The 17939-nt window shown below is 37.5% G+C and overlaps 1 protein-coding gene across 1 annotated transcript in view; it reads left to right on the forward strand.

Moving 5' to 3' along the window:
- Nucleotides 1–17939, forward strand: part of DPYD (dihydropyrimidine dehydrogenase) — a 972677-nt gene that overhangs the window by 859846 nt on the left and 94892 nt on the right. The window lies entirely within an intron of this gene.

Below are 17939 nucleotides of genomic sequence, written 5' to 3' on the forward strand. Positions count from 1 at the left end.
TCCCCCACCCCCGCCCCCACAAAATGTATCAGTTTGTCTGGGGGCCATGATTCCCGGTATTGTGTGATTTTCCTATATATTGTAAATCCTGCCTCTGTGATATTAACGAGGGAGGATGGGCGGCAATTGTGTTAGTGAGGCATGGTTTCAATCTACAAAAGATTGGATTGTGTCTTGAGGCAATCTCTTGAGATATAAAAGAGAGAAGTGAGCAGAGAGACAGGGGACCTCATACTACCAAGAAAACAGTGCCCGGAGCAGGGTGTGTCCTTTGGACCCAGGGTCCTTGCACAGAGAAGCTCTTAGTCTGGGGGAAGATTGATGAGAAGGCCAACAGAGAAAGAAAGCCTTCCCCTGGAGCTGACACCCTGAATTTGGACTTTTAGCTACTTACTGTGAGAAAATAAACTTCTCTTTGTTAAAGCCATCTACTTGTGGTATTTCTGTCATAGTAGCACTAGATAACTAAAACAGACCAGAAGCAAGTGAATATAACAAAGTTATCCATTAGTTTCTCATATTGTTCAGAGGATCCAGTTTGTGGACTTCAGTGATAGTCCATTTGGAAAACCAGTTTAAATACTCTTGCTTTAGGCTTCATATTTAATTTAAAAAGGGAAGAATAAAAATGTTTCTGTATATTCTAAATATATTGCCCTTTATTCACTGGCTTAGAAATATCCATAGCTCCTCAATGGTTGCAAGGGCTTTCAGAAGGTTAGAGTTCTTATAAAACCCCAAACTCATTGCTGTTCTGTGGTACATAGGGTTGCTATGAATCGGAGCTGACTCAATGTCACCTAACAGCAGCAACACTGCTGTTGGGTTGACTCTGACTCATAGCGACCACACAGGGTAGAGTAGAACTACCCCATAGGGTTTCCAAGGCTGTAAATCTTTACAGAAGCAGCCACGTATTTCTTCCCACAGAGGGGCTTGTGGCTTTGAACTGCCATCCTTGCGGTTAGCAGCCAAGAGCTTAACCATTGGCCACCAAGGCTCCGGAGACCTTTGTAAAGGGTCTTTAATTTATTGTTACATTGAAACTGTTTGTTGTTTTCTTTTACTTGTGTCGATATAGTAGAATTAACGGTGGATTGCCCACAAAATGTGTGGGCTGTTTTCTGTGGCAGAGCTTCTAACATTAAAAGTGAAAACATTCAAAGACAGTGGTGTATATAGTTGAGCTGTTTGAGATGTTCCCTGCAGCCGTATAGAAAAGATGCTTTATTTAAGCAAAAATCCTTGGAGAAATTAATTGGTATGAGCCAGAAATTGTTCAGCCAATTTAATCACTAATCTGCTGTTGTTTCTAAATTGCATGAGATACAGAAGGAAGTCTGTCTTCCTCAAAATCAGACAATTCAAGATATGAACACAGGATGGAATTTAGCACTATATGCTAAAATGTCTGCGTGAAATTATACAAGTTTTGCTTGGGGGGAGGGGGTGGGAAGGAGATGGGCCAAATCGTTAAACATGCTAATTCACTTTTGAGGGAATTTTGCCAAGTTAACTGAGGCTATCCTGAAGCTATTTGAAAAATTAACTTGAGAACCGTGACCAGGCTCAAATTTCTGTTTTCAAAAATTTTTAAGAATTGAGCTTTGGGAAAAAAATAAATAAAAGCAGTAATTAAAGCTTATATTCAGGTATCACATTATTAAATCCCATTAATGTTATAGTCTCTTGTGGACTAAGTAAATAATTTGAGTGGTACCCTTCCAGCTCCCCACTGATTCTATTTGTAAGGATGTCATGTTCTCTTTGAAATTCAGATATTAAAAGTATGTAATATTAAGGAAAAATTCAAGTACTGATGAAATTGTAATTGATTTTAAACCTTGGGAACTAGAGGGGGCATGATAGGAAGGAGTAAATCTCTTGAAGTCTTTCTCTTCTATTAAAGAGTTAGTTTATCTCTCGGAATCAGACATCCCATCATTTGGCCTTCAAAATTCTGCTGGACTCCCTAATCTCACTTTTGTCAGGTAGTATATTAAAGAGGCATCCATTTTCAACTCCTTTATCAGTATTATAGAAAAGATAGAGCGTTAGTTCAGCTGAGGATGTATAACTAACCTTCTGTTATGCATAGCTTAGGGAAAACATTCAGTCATGCATTTCAAGTACAGCTTTCCAGTCACTCTAGTATTCTAAAAGAATTAAGAAGTTTTCTCTGTTGTTATATTTTTCTTTTTCACCTATATATGTGGAATAATTGTCAGCCTTGACTTCATGCCCTTTAAATAGAAATAGTTCTAAAATTATCTTGGTAAGTCCAGCACCCTATTACATACTAATCGTGGAGAAGTTAGTTTAATATGCAAGATTATAAATGTAAAACTGTTGGTTATCATAGTGATCTCTTGACCCAAATAGTAAAATGACATTTCTCCCTCAATCTAATGGTTTCACTAAGAAAATTTATATCATTTGCCTTTCTTCAGAGTGGAAAGAAGAAGGAAAAAAGAAAGGGAAGTAAGAAAGGAGGGAGAGAAGGAAAAAGGGAAGGAAGGAGAAAAGAAATCTTAGGATTTATTTGAGAAGTAGCATAGCAACTGAATAATCTTTCTACTTAATTATCTATGGAATAAATTTATTCGTATACTATTCCTATTCAATAGTCTAATAATAGATTTGAAAGGAATAAAATGCATTTCTAATTCATTTTGGTTATATTCCAACTTTTCCATTTTCTGTTTGTTACAGTTTTCTCCAAAAAAAAAAAAAAAAACTACAAATTCATAGCCCAAAGTTCTTTCCCCCTACTTGCCCCCTACTAAATATTAAAATCTTATAAATTTTCAAAAACTACCTATTTGGTTAAGCTTCCGGGGGCTTCTTGAATGTGTAAATTTAATTAATGTCTTTCATCAAATTTGAGGACTATTCAGCCATTATTTTTTCAAGCAGTTTTCTATTTCATTCATTCTTACCTCTTCCCTGGGGCTACAATGTATATTAGAACTCTCGATACTGTTTCACAGGTCCCTAAGGCTCTGTTGATTATTTCTCAATTTTTAATTTTCTCTGATTTTCAGAGTAGGTAATTTCAGTTATTCTCTCTTCAAGTTCACTGGCTCTTTCTTCTTATACTATCTCCATTATGCTGTTAAATTTACCTAGTGAATTTTTTATTTCAGATATTGCATTTTAGTTGAAAAGATTTCTTTTTGGTTCAGTTTTGTAGCGTCTCTTTCTCTGCTGAGATTTCTTATCTTCTCATTCATTATAAGCCTATTTTCCTTTTCTTCTCCTTGAGCATAGATATAATAATAATAAATTAAAATCCTGTTGCCCTCAAGTTGATGGCGGCTAATGTTAATATCATGGATGCAGAGTAAAGCTCCTGCTCCATAGGATTTTCAAGGCTGTGACTTTTCAGAAACAAGTAAATTGCCAGGCCTTTCTTTGGAGGTGCCTCTGGGTGGGTCGAACTGGCACCCTTTTGGTTAATAGTCAAGTGCTTAACCATTTACACCACCCAAAGACTCCTGCACAGATATAATAAAACCAAAAAAACACCCAAACCCACTGCCATCGAGTCAATTCTGACTCCTAGTGACCATATAGGACAGAATAGAACTGCCCCATAGGGTTTCCAAGGTGTGGCTGCTGTATTTGAACTGCTGACTTTTTGGTTAGCAGCCAAGCTTTTAAACACTATGCCACCAGGGCCCCATACATATCATTTTTGTTCTTACTGTTAGGTGCTGTCAAGTTGGTTCTGACTCTTAGTGACCCTATGTACCACAGAACAAAACACTGCCCAGTCCTGCACCATCATTGTTATACTTGAGCCCACTGTTGCAGCCACTGTGTCAATCCACCTCGTTGAGGGTCTTCGTCTTTTTCGCTGACCCTGTACTTAACCAAGCATGATGTCCTTCTCCAGACTGATCCATGTCCAAAGTATGTAAGACACAGCCTCCCCATCCTTGCTTCTAGGGAGCATTCTGGTTGTATTTCTTCCAAGACAGATTTATTCATTCTTTTGGCAGCCCATGGTATATTCAATATTCTTCACCAACACCACAATTCAAAGGCGTCAATTCTTCTTCAGTCTCCCTTATTCATTGTCCAGCTTTCACCATGCATATGATACGACTGAAAATACCATGGCTTGGGTCAGGCGCACCTTAGTCCTCAAGGTGACATCTTTGCTCTCTAGCACTTTAAAGAGGTCTTTTGCAGCAGATCTGCCCAATGTGATGCATCGTTTGATTTCTTGACTGCTGCTTCCATGGCTGTTGATTGTGGATCCAAGTAAAATGAAATCCTTGACAACTTCAATCTTTTCTCTGTTTGTCATGATGTAGCTTATTGGTCCAGTTATGAGGATTTTTGTTTTCTTATGTTGATGCGTAATCCATACTGGAGGCTATGGTCTTTGATCTTCATCAGTAAGTGCTTCAAGTCCTCTTCACTTTCAGCAAGCAAGGTTGTGTCATCTGGATAACACAGGTTGTTAATGAGTCTTCCTCCAATTATGATGCTCTGTTCTTATAGTCCAGCTTCTTGGATTATTTGCTCAGCATATGAATTAAATAGGTATGGTAAAAGGATACAATGCTGACGCATACCTTTCCTGACTTTAAACCAATCATTATCCCCTTGTTCTGTCTGAACAACTGCCTCTTGGTCTATGTGCAGCTTCCTTATGAGCACAATTAAATGTTCTGGGATTCCCATTCTTCCCAAAGTTATCCATAATTTGTTATGATCCACATACTCAAATGCCTTCGCATAGTCAATAAAACACAGGTAAACATCCTTCTGATATTGTCTGCTTTCAGCCAGGATCCATCTGACATGAGCAATGATATCCCTGTTTCCACATCCTTTTCTGAATCCAGCCTGAACTTCTGGCAGTTCCCTGTCAATATACTGCTGCATCTGCTTTTGAATAATCTTCAGCAAAATTTTGCTTGCTTGTGATATTAATGATATTGTTCAATAATTTCTGCATTTGGTGGATCACCTTTCTTGGGACTAGGCATAAATATGAATCTCATCTAGTCGGTTGGCCAGGTAGCTGTCTTCCAAATTTCTTGGCATAGATGAGTGAGCACTTGAGCGCTGCACGCTGCATCCATTTGTTGAAACATCTCAATTGATATTCCATCAGTTCCTGGAGGCTTAGTTTTTTGCCAATGCCTTCAGTGCAGCTCAGACTTTTTCCTTCAGTACCATCAGTTACGGATCATATGTTACCTCTTGCGGTGGTTGAAGGTCAACTATTTCTTTTTGGTATAATGACTCTGTGTATTCGTTCCATCTTCTATTGATGCTTCCTGGGTCATTTAATATTTTCCCTATAGAATTCTTCACTATTGCAACTCAAGGCTTGAATTTTTTCTTCAGTTCCTTCACCTTGAGAAATGCTGAGCGTGTCCTTCCCTTTTGGTTTTCTCTCTCCAGCTCTTTGCATATGTCATTATAATACTTTGTCTTCTCGAGCCGCCCTTTGAAATCTTCTCTTCAGTTCTTTTTTTGCATCATTTCTTCCTTTTGCTTTAGCTGCTCAGCATTCAAGAGCAAGTTTCAGAGTTTCCTCTGACATCCATCTTGGTCTTTTCTTTCTTTCCTGTCTTTTCAATGACCTCTTGCTTTCTTCATGTATGATGTCCTTGATGTCATTCCACAACATGTCTGATCATCAGTCATTAGTATTCAGCGTTCAAATCTATTCTTGAGGTAGTCTCTAAATTCAGGTGGGATATACTCAACGTCGTATTTTGTCTGTCATGGACTTGCTCTGATTTTCTTCAGTTTCAGGTTAAACTTGCATATGAGCAATTTATGGTCTGTTCCCATAGTCAGCCTCTCGCCTTGTTCTGACTGATGATATCAAGCTTTTCCATAGTCTCTGTCCACAGATAGTCAATTTGATGTCTGTGTGTTCCATCTGGTGAGGTCCATGTGTATAGTCACTGTTTATGTTGGTGAAATAAGGTATTTGCAATAAGGAAGTCATTGATCTTGCAAAATTCTATCATGCGATCTCTAGCACTGTTTCTATCACCAAGGCCATATTTTCCAACTACCAATCCTTCTTCTTTGTTTCCAACTTTCACATTCTAATCACCAGTATTTATCAATGTATCCTGATTACATGTTCGATCAATTTCAGGCTGCAGAAGCTGATAAAAATCTTCAGTTTCTTAATCTTTGGTCTTAGTAGTTGGTGTGTAAATTTGAATAATAGTTGTATTAACTGGTCTTCCTTGTAGGCATATGGATATTATCCTATCACTGACAGCACTGTACTTCAGGATAGATCTTGAAATGTTCTTTTTGACAATGAATGCAGCACCATTCCTCTTCAAGCTGTCATTTCTGGCAGAGCAACCTTTATGATTACCTGACTCAAAATGGCCAGTATCAGTCCATTTCAGCTCACTAATGCCTAGGATATCGATATTTATGCATTCCATTTCATTTTTGACAGTTTCCAACTTTCCTAGTTCATACTTCATACATTCCAGGCTCTGATTATTAATGGATGTTTGCAGCTGTTTCTTCTCATTTTGAGTCATGCCACATCAGCAAATGAAGGTCCTGAAAGCTTGACTCCATCCATGTCATTAAGGTCAGCTCTACTTTGAGGAGGCAGCTCTTCCCCAGTCATCTTTTGAGTGGCTCCCAACCTGGGGGGCTTATCTTCTGGCACCATATCAGAGAATGTTCCACTGCTATTCATAAGGTTTTCACTGGGTAATTTTTTCAAAAGTAGACTGCTGGGTCTTTCTAGTCTTTCTTAGTCTGGAAGCTCAGCTGAAACCTGTCCACCATGGGTGACCCTGGTAGTATTTGAATACTGGTGGCATAGCTTCCAGCATCACAGCAACATGCTAGCCCTCATGGTACAACAAACTGACAGACACATGGGGAATAGATATGATAGTTGCTTTAAAATCCTAGACATCTAATTCTAACATCTGGGACATTTTGGGTTTAATTTCCATTGATTGTCTTTCTCTTGAGAAATGCCACAATTTCCTGTTTTTTCATATGTCTCGTAATTTTTGGATTGTCTTCTGGACTGTGTGAACGATAAATTGTAGAGCTACGGTTTCTATTTTGTGTCTCCTATCATAATGATTTTTGTTTGGCTGCTTGGCTTGGTTTTAGCAGACAGTTAATTTAGCTAAACATAAACTCCCTTCTCTGTCCCTTCTGCAGTAGCAGCAGCTGCCTGACAAGCACATGCATAGCCCAGAGGTCAGTCAGAGATTTGGGCTGAGTATATATGCAGAGTTTCATGCTCTCCCTCTCTTGTTTTCTCTTTTCTTTTATGTTTCCCTGGGTTCCAGATACTTTGATATCCCTGAACTCTGCTTCCTCAACCACTAAGACTATGGATTTCTCTGTGAGTTTCAGCCTTCCTACATGATATTCCCTGGACCTACCTTTGACCAAAAAGGGTGCTGTTATTCCCTTCTTCCAAGTGTCATCTCCCCTCCAGCTTCTGCCTTCTTTTGGACATTCTTTAGTGCCTTCAGATAGTTAGGTTTTTGTAGTTTGTATGTTGTTGTTGTTCTTTTTCATTTGTCTTGGTTTTTTGTCCTTGGTTTATAATAGTTACCTACAGGAGGGTCCCAACACAAGGTACTCTGCTGTTTCTAGAAGTGGAACTGTCCAGAAATAATCTATACTAAATGAGGAACATGAAGAATACTCATAGAAAGAACATTCACCTGCATATAAAATTCCCTCAAATTATAAACTTGTGTCATTTGAAGACAAATGTTTTTGCTGTTGTTGTTTTTAAATTCTCATTCTATAGATTGCCATCTCTAAATCAGAGTAATGAACTCACTGGTTGTGAGCAACTTGACATGATTTGTAGAACACAAAGGCCCTGGGGAATTGGACTTGGTATTGCTCACTTTTAAGCTAATAAAGAGAAAACCCTACAATCAAATGCAGTGAAGGGTATAATTGGTGCAATACTGCTTGCTACCAGTGTACTTTTCAGGGTCATTTTTGTTAACTGAGGAGTGAAGGAAAACATTTTTAAGCACCCAGCACTTCAATAAGAATATATATGGTTACCCTGAGCAGTCAAGTCCAAATATGTGATACCTGATTATTATAGAAGCACCTATTCAACACTGCTCATTGTAAAGAATCTTATTCTCTGGTTGCAGATATACATCACCTGAAATCAAGCCATGTCTAGAAAATATATCACTTTTAGCACCATGTACCATTAAGGGTGAATAAAAGTGTCAAAAATAAAGGAGAGCTTATACACATATTACAGGTATGGGAATGCTTGTGCAACTTGAAAATATATCCATCAAGAGGTGTGGCAGTTTTCATAGACAGTGAAATATTTCCAAAATATATTTAATTTGATACTCCATTCTGTGCCAGGGAATACATATTTCCTGAGTCTGGAGAAATTTCAAGTTCCCTTTTTTTCTGCCTCATATGCTCTGGCTATGCCTTTTAATTTTTCCTTCTCCATTCAGTCACTATGGAAATGGGAGCAACTTTGTTGTCCTGGATAGAGAATTGACTTAATAATAGAAAACTATAGGGACAACTAAGCATTTGTGTTTGTCTGGGGTTGGTAATAAAGCCAATCTTATTTGAGGGAGAAAATCCCACATATCTGTATATATCTTCCCTGTAGGAAAAGGTGGAAACCCTGGTGGCATAATAGTTAAGTGCTAGGGCTGTTAACCAAAAGGTAGGCAGTTCAAATCCACCAGGCACTCCTTGGAAACTCTATGGGGCAGTTCTACCCTGTCCTATAGGGTTGCTATGAGTCGGAATCGACTCAACAGCAACAGGTTTGGTTTGGTTTTTATAGAAAAAGGCAAGACAATGATAATACAATAAAAAGGGAAACCAAGCTCTGTAAATGGGCAGAAGAGACGAGATGTGTTTGAACATGGGCAAACATTATATGATATAGCTTATCATCAAGACGGGTTTGGGAAGAATCCAGAAAGCATTTTCCTACTCAAGATCAGAATAAGGAAGGGAAAGACAAGTTCTCATCTCCCTCTTAGGTCATGTGGAAGTGAGATCCTTTCTCTTATCTAGGGTCAAAGAAATTCATTCATTTTCAAATAACTACCATCTCAAACAATTTCTATGAATAAAAATATGTATGTTGTTGTTAGGTACCCTCCAGTCAATTCTGACTCATAGTAACCCTATATGACAGAGTAAAACTGTCTTATAGGGTTTCTTAGGCTGTACTCTTTACAGAGCAGACCAACATGTCCTTTCTCCCATGGAGCCACGGTGGGTTTGAACTGCTGACATTTTGGTTAGCAGCTAGGTGATTAGCCATTGCACTACCAGGGCTCCTTAACAATATGTATATTTTCCTTAAACTTTATTTGACATCAGTTAGGTTATGTCCACTGTTGCATGAACTAGAATATCTAGATCATTGCTACTCAAAGTGTGCTACCTAAACCAGCAGCTGTGGCATCACTGGGAGCCGGTTGGAAACGCAGAATTTCAGGCACTACCCCAGCCGACTGAACCACAATCTGCATTTTAACAAGATCCCCAATTGATTGGTATGTATGTCAAAGTTTGGAAGTACTGTGTAGATAATACAATAAAATAAAATCTCAATGTAAGAGGTACCTTGTATAACTTACTTTGTGACACCATTGGAAAGTGAGGTTAAAAGAACATTAAGGAAATTTGTAGATGGCTATAATTTGGGAGCTACTTTCAATTCTCAGAAAAAGATAACTTGCACAAAAGAATCTAAAGAAGTTACAAATAAGGAAGAAGAAATGAAATGAAACCTGAGTAAATGTAAGATATGAATCTGAAATAATAATACCAAATAAGATATTAAATAGACACAATTTAGAAAGTAGTATTATCGGGAGACCTAGAGCTGTGATGAAAATGAACAAATTATAGTAAAATCAGCCTTTCAGTGTGTTAGGATAATAAAAACAACTAATGCAATTTGTGGACTCTTACCCAGAGATTAATCATGGAAGAGGCTGATAACGGTTCGTTTGTGATGACCCAGGTGAAAGCTCAGAATATTTGGACACAAAAGCAAAGGCTCGGGCTTTATACAAGATCTAGACAACAACAGGCTATAAAATTCGATAATTAAGGGTTATTTATAAAGGCAGACTTAAAAAAAGATGTGAATAGTTTAATTAATGGCTCCAAGATCAGACTTAGAACAGTGTGTGGAAATACGAAATATGTAAAGCCTTTGAGGAATAAAAGGCATGTAGTAATTTGAGGTGTAGGAGTGAAATCAAACATACAAAATATTAAAACACATCCACGTATTTAATAGCACCCACCCTGAGTCTGTGTGCTCAACTATTTAGACTACATGAATATTCCCCCCAAAAAGAAAATACTTAATTCCTGCTAGACCCCACCTATTCCCAGGTCTTATGAAAAGTTCAAGCAGTCTTATATGGTTCTAGCTTACTCCACTTACACAATGGCACAGACGAAACAAATTAGCTTACCTAGGATGAGGCTACCTACCTAGTAAATTACCTAGACATGTGCCCCCGCTACTGTCCTCACCATGTTCTTCTGGGGCCACATGCCTGCCATGTCATCACAATGCCCACAAACACAGTAGTGTTGGCAGAGGAGTGTAGATGTAGATATTATTCTTTTTCCCCCACCTGAACCTAAATCCTGTTTTATGAGTAACGATTCTGCTCTCAGGATCTAGACTAGTTCTGTTATAATAACAATGGAGAAAAAATATTAAGCTGTTATCAGCTATAATTAGTTTAAGCTATGGAACATACTTTAGGTTTGCCCTGCTAAATGAATACTTCTACTACAAGAAAATCAGTACTTGAAGCACAAATAAATAAATGGCTGATTACAAAAGACTTTCTCACATTTCAGAAGCCTTCTCCGTAGGGTTCCTTTTAGAAAATGAACTCCTCTCGTGGTTTTAAGTGTTTTACAGATCATTAACTGCATGGCAGAGGGGCAATGGGAAGGGATTTCTAAATTTAATGAACTAGGGAACACTAAAATTGAGGACAGATAAAAATAAGACAACTTATATTTAAAATTCTGCTTTATCAGTGGGGAAACAAAACAATGAAACCATCTAAAGACACATTTCTAGGGCATGATATATCTGAGAGTAGCAATTTGAAAAAAGGCTGATGGAGGTAATATTATACACATGCCACCACTTGTCTGTCAGTTTGTCATTCTGTGGTGGTTTGTATTTTGCTGCTTTGCATTTCAAATACCAGCAGGGTCACCCATGCTGGACTGGGTTCAGTGGAGCTTCCAGACTAAGGACATACTGGGAAGAAGGACCTGGTGGCCTACTTCTAAAAATACCAGCCAGTGAAAATCTTATGAATAGGAACGGAACAAAGTCTGATACATTGCTGCAAGATGAGCCTCTCAGGTTGGAAGGCACACAGAATACAACTGAGAAGAGCTGCTTCCTCAAAGAAGAGTTGACCTTAATGACTGTATGGAGTAAAGCTTTTGGGACCTACATTGGCTCCTGTGGCATAACTTAAAATGAGAAGAAACAGCTGCAAACATCTACTAATAATTGGGACATGAAATGTAGGAAGTACGAATCTAGGAAAATTGGAAGTTGTCCAATTATATATGCTAATATCTATTAAATGTGGTCTGCATATATACTAAATATACTAATGTATATTTAGTATATATAATATACTATATATTAATATCTATTAAATGTGCATCTATATATATGTGGTATAAATAAAAAAAATTTTTTTTATTAATACCATCATTTAAAAAGTGTATTATCTATTAAATATGTGTGTTTGTGTATATGTATGATAATTATATATTTATATATTAGTATTTATCAATATCTATTAAATGATAATAACACCATTATATAATGAAAACCTTAATATCTATTATATATGTGTTTTTTGTGTATGCCTATTTGTTAGTCAGTCATTACCTAACCAAATGGAGACATAATTCAAACTCTGTACCTTTGCATTTTATACCTTAATTTAATACTGACATTGACTTTGCAAATCTTATTCTTCTCAATACAATGTAATCAAGTCATACATTGACTCCCAGCTCATAAATCTTATTTAGAGATAGTTTAGGCCAGGAAATAAATCAGCCGCATCCCTTAAAAAACATTGGCCAATATTGCATACTGTATTTTTCCACCAGAAGTTGTTTGAAATGCTTCCTATGAAGTAAGCACTTTACAAAATTAGCAGAGTTTCCTGGAACTATCAGCATGAATGTTCTCAACTGCATTTTAATGGGAAACCAAGAGGACATGATAATCATTATTTTATCCATAAGATTAAATCAGGCTAGAAAAAGTTAGTTCTTAAATAACTATAACATTAATTTAGTACACTTCTTTTTGATGGAAAAGGCTGAAGAGGGCTTAACCAGTAAGACTAGACTGATTCAGATAATTTACTATTTCACAACTTTTCCACGAGTTAACTTTTTGCTATTGAGTTCTCCTGTGCAATAATAGAGTATACTCATTTGTATGTTTTTAATCTTTTAAAATTCATTTCGTATCTGCAGTATTTGTCAAACATAGAACAATTAAATGGAAAGAACAGGAATTTGAACATTTGAATTCTGACTCCAGTACTGGCTGCTCATGGTCCCTGATAGCCTTTCTGAGCCTTATTTTTCTCATCTAGACAATGGAAATAATTAAATCTTCCATGTCAAATTCACAGAACTGTTAGGGAGGATCAAAAGAGATAATATATATGAAAGCTCTTAAACGCAGTGAGACACTATACAAATATATATGAAGTGTTTTAATGTTTTCTTTAGTGTTCCTGTTATAAATGGGATACATTTTGTAGAACAATGTGAGAATGTAATGATTTCTCATTTTGAACATAAGATGGCTGGATTTGATATCTATATTAATTTTCTAAATGTGTATTGACTTAGCTTTGCTGTTTAACTTACAACAGGAGGCCATAATTCTAGCATGGTTTTATTCCATTGACTTGATTACTTTATGAAAGCAAGTAATTATACTTCTAGTGTTTCTAAACCAAAAACAAAAGCAGTTGAACATAATACAATGAAGATCGCTATGAAAAACATTGTCATTAAAATGTACTAGAATTCCAGGGAGATATAATATACCCTATTTGTGTGTAGTTTCTTACAACCAGCCTTAGTTCTATTTGAAGCCAAAGACGAACAAGATGACTAGAGAAAAATGACTTAACGGCTTAGTCTTCTTGAATAGAATAGAATATGGAAAAGAAAAGGACCTAGAAAGAGGCATAATAACAGACTCCATTCAGAAGTCGTGAAAAGCAGGTAATACAGGAATGCATCTAGCTTTGGGGTCCTATTTTACATAAGATAAATAAATATTAATAAATACTCATTATCCTGAGAAAGGGTAGAGAATAGAGCTCAGTTCTCAAAAGAAAATGCGGCTAAGCTTGTTATATTTCTGTTTGCAAAAGCAAATTATATCTTAGCTTTGTGAAAAGATTAATAGTAATGAGAAAAATATCATTGATCACTTTAATAGCACTTTCATTCATTCATTTATCCATACAGTCAACAAATGTTTATCCATCACCTACTGTAAGCTAGGCACTGTGCAACAGCTATTAAACTGTGGTGAACAAGGGAGACTGGGCCCTTGCTCTCTTGGAGATTACAGTGTGATTATGAAGAGAAACAATTTTAATTAAAAAAAATTACAGTTATAATTACCATGAAGGGGAAGAGGAAGTGCTTAGGAGGAATAATGGGGAGTATGTGGCTACCTTGGCCTGGGTATCAGGTAAAGTTTCTCTGAGAGAGTGACATCTGAAATGCAATCCTAAGGATTAGAAGGAGCCAGGGAACAGCATTCCTCTTGGAGGGAACAGCACTGCAAAGGTGTGCAATAAACTGAAAGAAGGCCACAGTTAGGGGAAGAGTGATACCACAAGGGATTAGAGATCTGGGCATCCCTGGAGCCTTATTCTGGAGCCCTGGTGGCACAGTGGTTAAGATCTCAGCTGCTAACCAAAAGGTCAGCAGTTCAAATCCATCAGCTGCTCCTTGGAAACCGCATGGGATAGTTCTACTCTGTCTCATAGAGTCGCTATGTGTTGGAATCGACTCAATGCCAACACGTACCACCTTATTGGCTATGATAGAGAATTTGGATTTTATTAAATGGGAACAGGGAAGTTGTCAGATGGTTTTATACATATTGTCATGCTACTATGAAAATAGATTAAAAATGTCCAAAAGTTAGATCAAAGAGATATTCTCAAGGCTGGCTTCATAAGTGTGCAGCCTGTGTACTCACACAAGCCTCTCCACTCAGAAGGGCCCTGCTCTTGGTTTAATGCTCTGCTGTCTTGAAAATTCTTAATTTTTAAGCAAGTGGTCTCATATTTTCGTTTTTTACTGAGCCCCACAAATTTTGTAACTGGTACTGGGTATTCTAGAAATCCAATTGCAAGATAATGGTGCTGTAGACTAGGATGATGACACCTGGGAATGGAGAAATGTGATCTTGTGTTGCAGGTGAAATGCAATTGGAATCTAATATAAAATTGCCATCAGTACGAGCTTTCAATTTTGCCTGCGTAAAACATTTTAGTTGTTTGTACATTAGCTTATGATAGTCAGTCAACACACATCCCATCCACTGAAAAATTACCAGTTTTCAAAAGATTGTCATCTTTGCTAGTGCATTTGCATATCACGTATCCAGTGTTGTTGTGTCTCTATAATAGAGATGACAGCCAAGGAAAGTGAAACACTTCAATTTACCATTCTGTTCCACTTGTATCTGTTGAGCACAAAGTATGTGAAAGACACTGTGCTGTGAATGTAGAGCAATGTGGGTATTATCTATTAAGAACTTACAAATTAGTTGACAGGTAAGACTTAAAATATCTATACTAGGAAGGATATGCTTGTAAAGGAGATACAAACAACCCACTGAAAGAGATTCCATTTATTTAGAAAGATCATTGAAGTTTTATCAAATGTTTCTCCTTATTTAGTCACAGGAGTGCAATGATTTTTGTCATGACACCAGAATGTGGGATGACATTATTGTGACATTTCAATTTAATTAAAACCAGATATTACCAGTGCTTCCATAGTAGACATTTCCCAATATGTAGTAAGCCATAAGATTGTTCTGGTATATTTGAAGATCCTGTTTAGAAGATAAACATTATTGAGGTCTTTAGAAAGAAAAAAAATTCAAAGCGCCCTTCCTTAGTTTCTGCAAAATGAAATAGAGCTATAAGTAACATAGCTTGTAGTATTTGTCACCAAAGTTGAGAAGTAAAACCAAAATGTTAACCAATAGGTTTAAATCCAATGAATTTAAAAGGTAAAACAAAATAAACCTGGCTGGTGCACAGCAGATCTGTCTCTGCTTAGCAGGTTACACAAACTGCGGGCAAATGTGGATGTTTTCTCTATAGTATGGAACTCTCACCAAGAAGCTTTCACTAGGGAAAGGCCTCGTTTGATGACCAGACTTGAAAGTAAATGTCCTAAAGGAAAACACATGTGCACACACTCCTACACACACACACCTACAGAAGACACATGGGGATGGAAGGATGTACCAGTGCCCCAGAGACAGAGACCTCTGGCAATGAAGAGCTTTGCTTGTCATGCACCACAGCTTTAAGACCCCAGACATTACATCCCAGGACATTTGTTACACTTTCAAGCTTCCATGGTTCTGGCTGTGAGTAGCACTTCTAGCCTCTATCTCTTGAGACACTGAACTCCAAGCTCTGTTTTCCTTCACTTATCTCCCTTTTTTATGTCTAGAAAGTGCTCATACACTTTAAACTTTAAAGGTATGACTTTAGACCTTAAGAGAAATCAGTGGAAACATAACCATTGAGGAAGCTATAGAAAACGTTTACTAACTTAACTTATACCAAGTCTTGTAAACAGATGTTGCCCTTACCCTCTCAGTCCTGCCCATACTCTAAGTAGAGCTCATGAGAGCTGCCACTTGCCCTTCATTCACTGAATCTGAGAAGGTGCTCAGAAGAGTTGGCCATGAAAACAAGATGGACTGGTTGGTTAGGAACATGGCAGGCATTTAAAAGATATGATACAACTTGGGAAATAGATGTAAGTCTTAATCAGTTACTGACTCCAATTCATGGCACCCGCATGTGTATCAGAGTAGAACTGTGGTTCACAGGGTTTTCAATGGCTAATTTTTCAGAAATAGATTGCCAGGCCTTTCTTCCTAGGTGCCTCTGGATGGACTCAAGCTGTCACACTTTTGGTCACCAGTCAAGTGCCTTAACCATTTGCACCACCCAGGGACTCTCCATGTAATTTGTACAGTGGGAATATTTCAAGTAAGAATAGGGACACCTCAGACAACCCTATCTTTATCCATTTCAAATATCAATATGCTAGTTTAAGCCTTTGTTACCTATGTCCTGCTCTATTGACTGCTAACCAGAAGGTTGGCAGTTCGAATCTACCAGGTGCTCCTTGGAAACCCATGGGGCAGTTCTGTTTTGTCCTTTAGGGTCACTATGAGTGTTTGTTTGTTTTCCTGCTCTATTATCAGAGGCTTTCTCCTCCTAGTTTCTCCCACCCTAGCCCTCTTACATATCACTGTCAGTTTACTCTTTCCAAACTTTCCTTACCTTCCGGTTCAGAGTCTTCAATGACACTACTTGACCAATAGATCAAGGAGTTCTTTCATCTGGCATACAAGGCTCTTTGTGATCTCACTGCAACCTATTGTACCAACTTTACTTTTCTTATTCCTTTGCATGTCCCCAGCCATGCCCTGCTCCTTCCTATCACAGATCTTGGCTAATGACAGGCAGTTCCTCTGACTCTTTACTCTCTCTGCCTATTGAAATTCTAGTAATTCTTAAAGGTACTGCCATCACCTCCAGAAAGCTTCATATATTTTCCCCCACCAGATAAGATATTTCTCTCCTCTGAACCAAAAGAGCACCCAGTAGGAATTTACATTAACATTTATAGGGTGCATACCTATTTGTTTGAGCCATTTTGGTACTTGTCTTATCCATCTTTCCATCCCCACCTCTGAATATAAACATGATGAGGTCCATCCATTTATATATCTTTGTCCCTCATAGTGCCTGTTGATCATAATACAACTCATGTGTTGAAAAGAGTGGCTTCTTCTCCCAGTTCTGATATTACCTTCCACAAGCGTTGTTCTTCTAGCCAGACCTTATGGAGAGCTTGTTTGGCTGAAGAGCAAAAAAAAAAAAAAATGAAATGCTTAATACAAATTGCCTAAAATAAAATTTATTATACTGCCTTTGGTGATAGTAAGCTTCCTTCACATTTGCCAGTATAAGAATTTATGGTTAGGATAATCATATAGGCCAGTTTGCCTGTAACAGTTCTGTTTTTTATGCCTATTATTACTAATAGGGTTCTCCCTTTCATTTTCAAAAGTTCTGATTTAGATGATAAACTATATAGTCACTCTTCGTAAGCCTATTTTTATGGACAAGTGGAAAGATTGACCTTACGCGTCATTATCAGGTTTACATCCTTAAACAATTTAGTGTGGAAGCTCGGAGTTACAATCCCACCCATTTCTTCCTAAAGTTCCAGGTTAATCTAAAAAGTAAACCAACTAACAGACAGACAAAAAAGCAAAAACAAACAAATTAAGAAAAAAAAAAAAAAACGTTGAGTCCCAAAGGCTAAGCCATTTGAAGTAGGAAAGGATAAAACATAAGGCTCAGGATCATCGGGAGAGATTTTCTTCTCCTTCTTTTTTTCTTTTCTCTCCCAGGAATTCTTCGTTAGACTCAATTTAAGCTTTGAGTTTGAGGTTTTGTATTCTCAGTTGGTATGCACACCTATTAAAAAGCAATGTATTCAAGTTAAATCCCTGGCACCAGCAAGCTCTGTGTATTCGCTGCTAGCAGTGGACACCATGC

Source organism: Loxodonta africana, chromosome 3 (assembly GCF_030014295.1).
Source record: "Loxodonta africana isolate mLoxAfr1 chromosome 3, mLoxAfr1.hap2, whole genome shotgun sequence".
Lineage (NCBI taxonomy): Eukaryota > Metazoa > Chordata > Mammalia > Proboscidea > Elephantidae > Loxodonta > Loxodonta africana.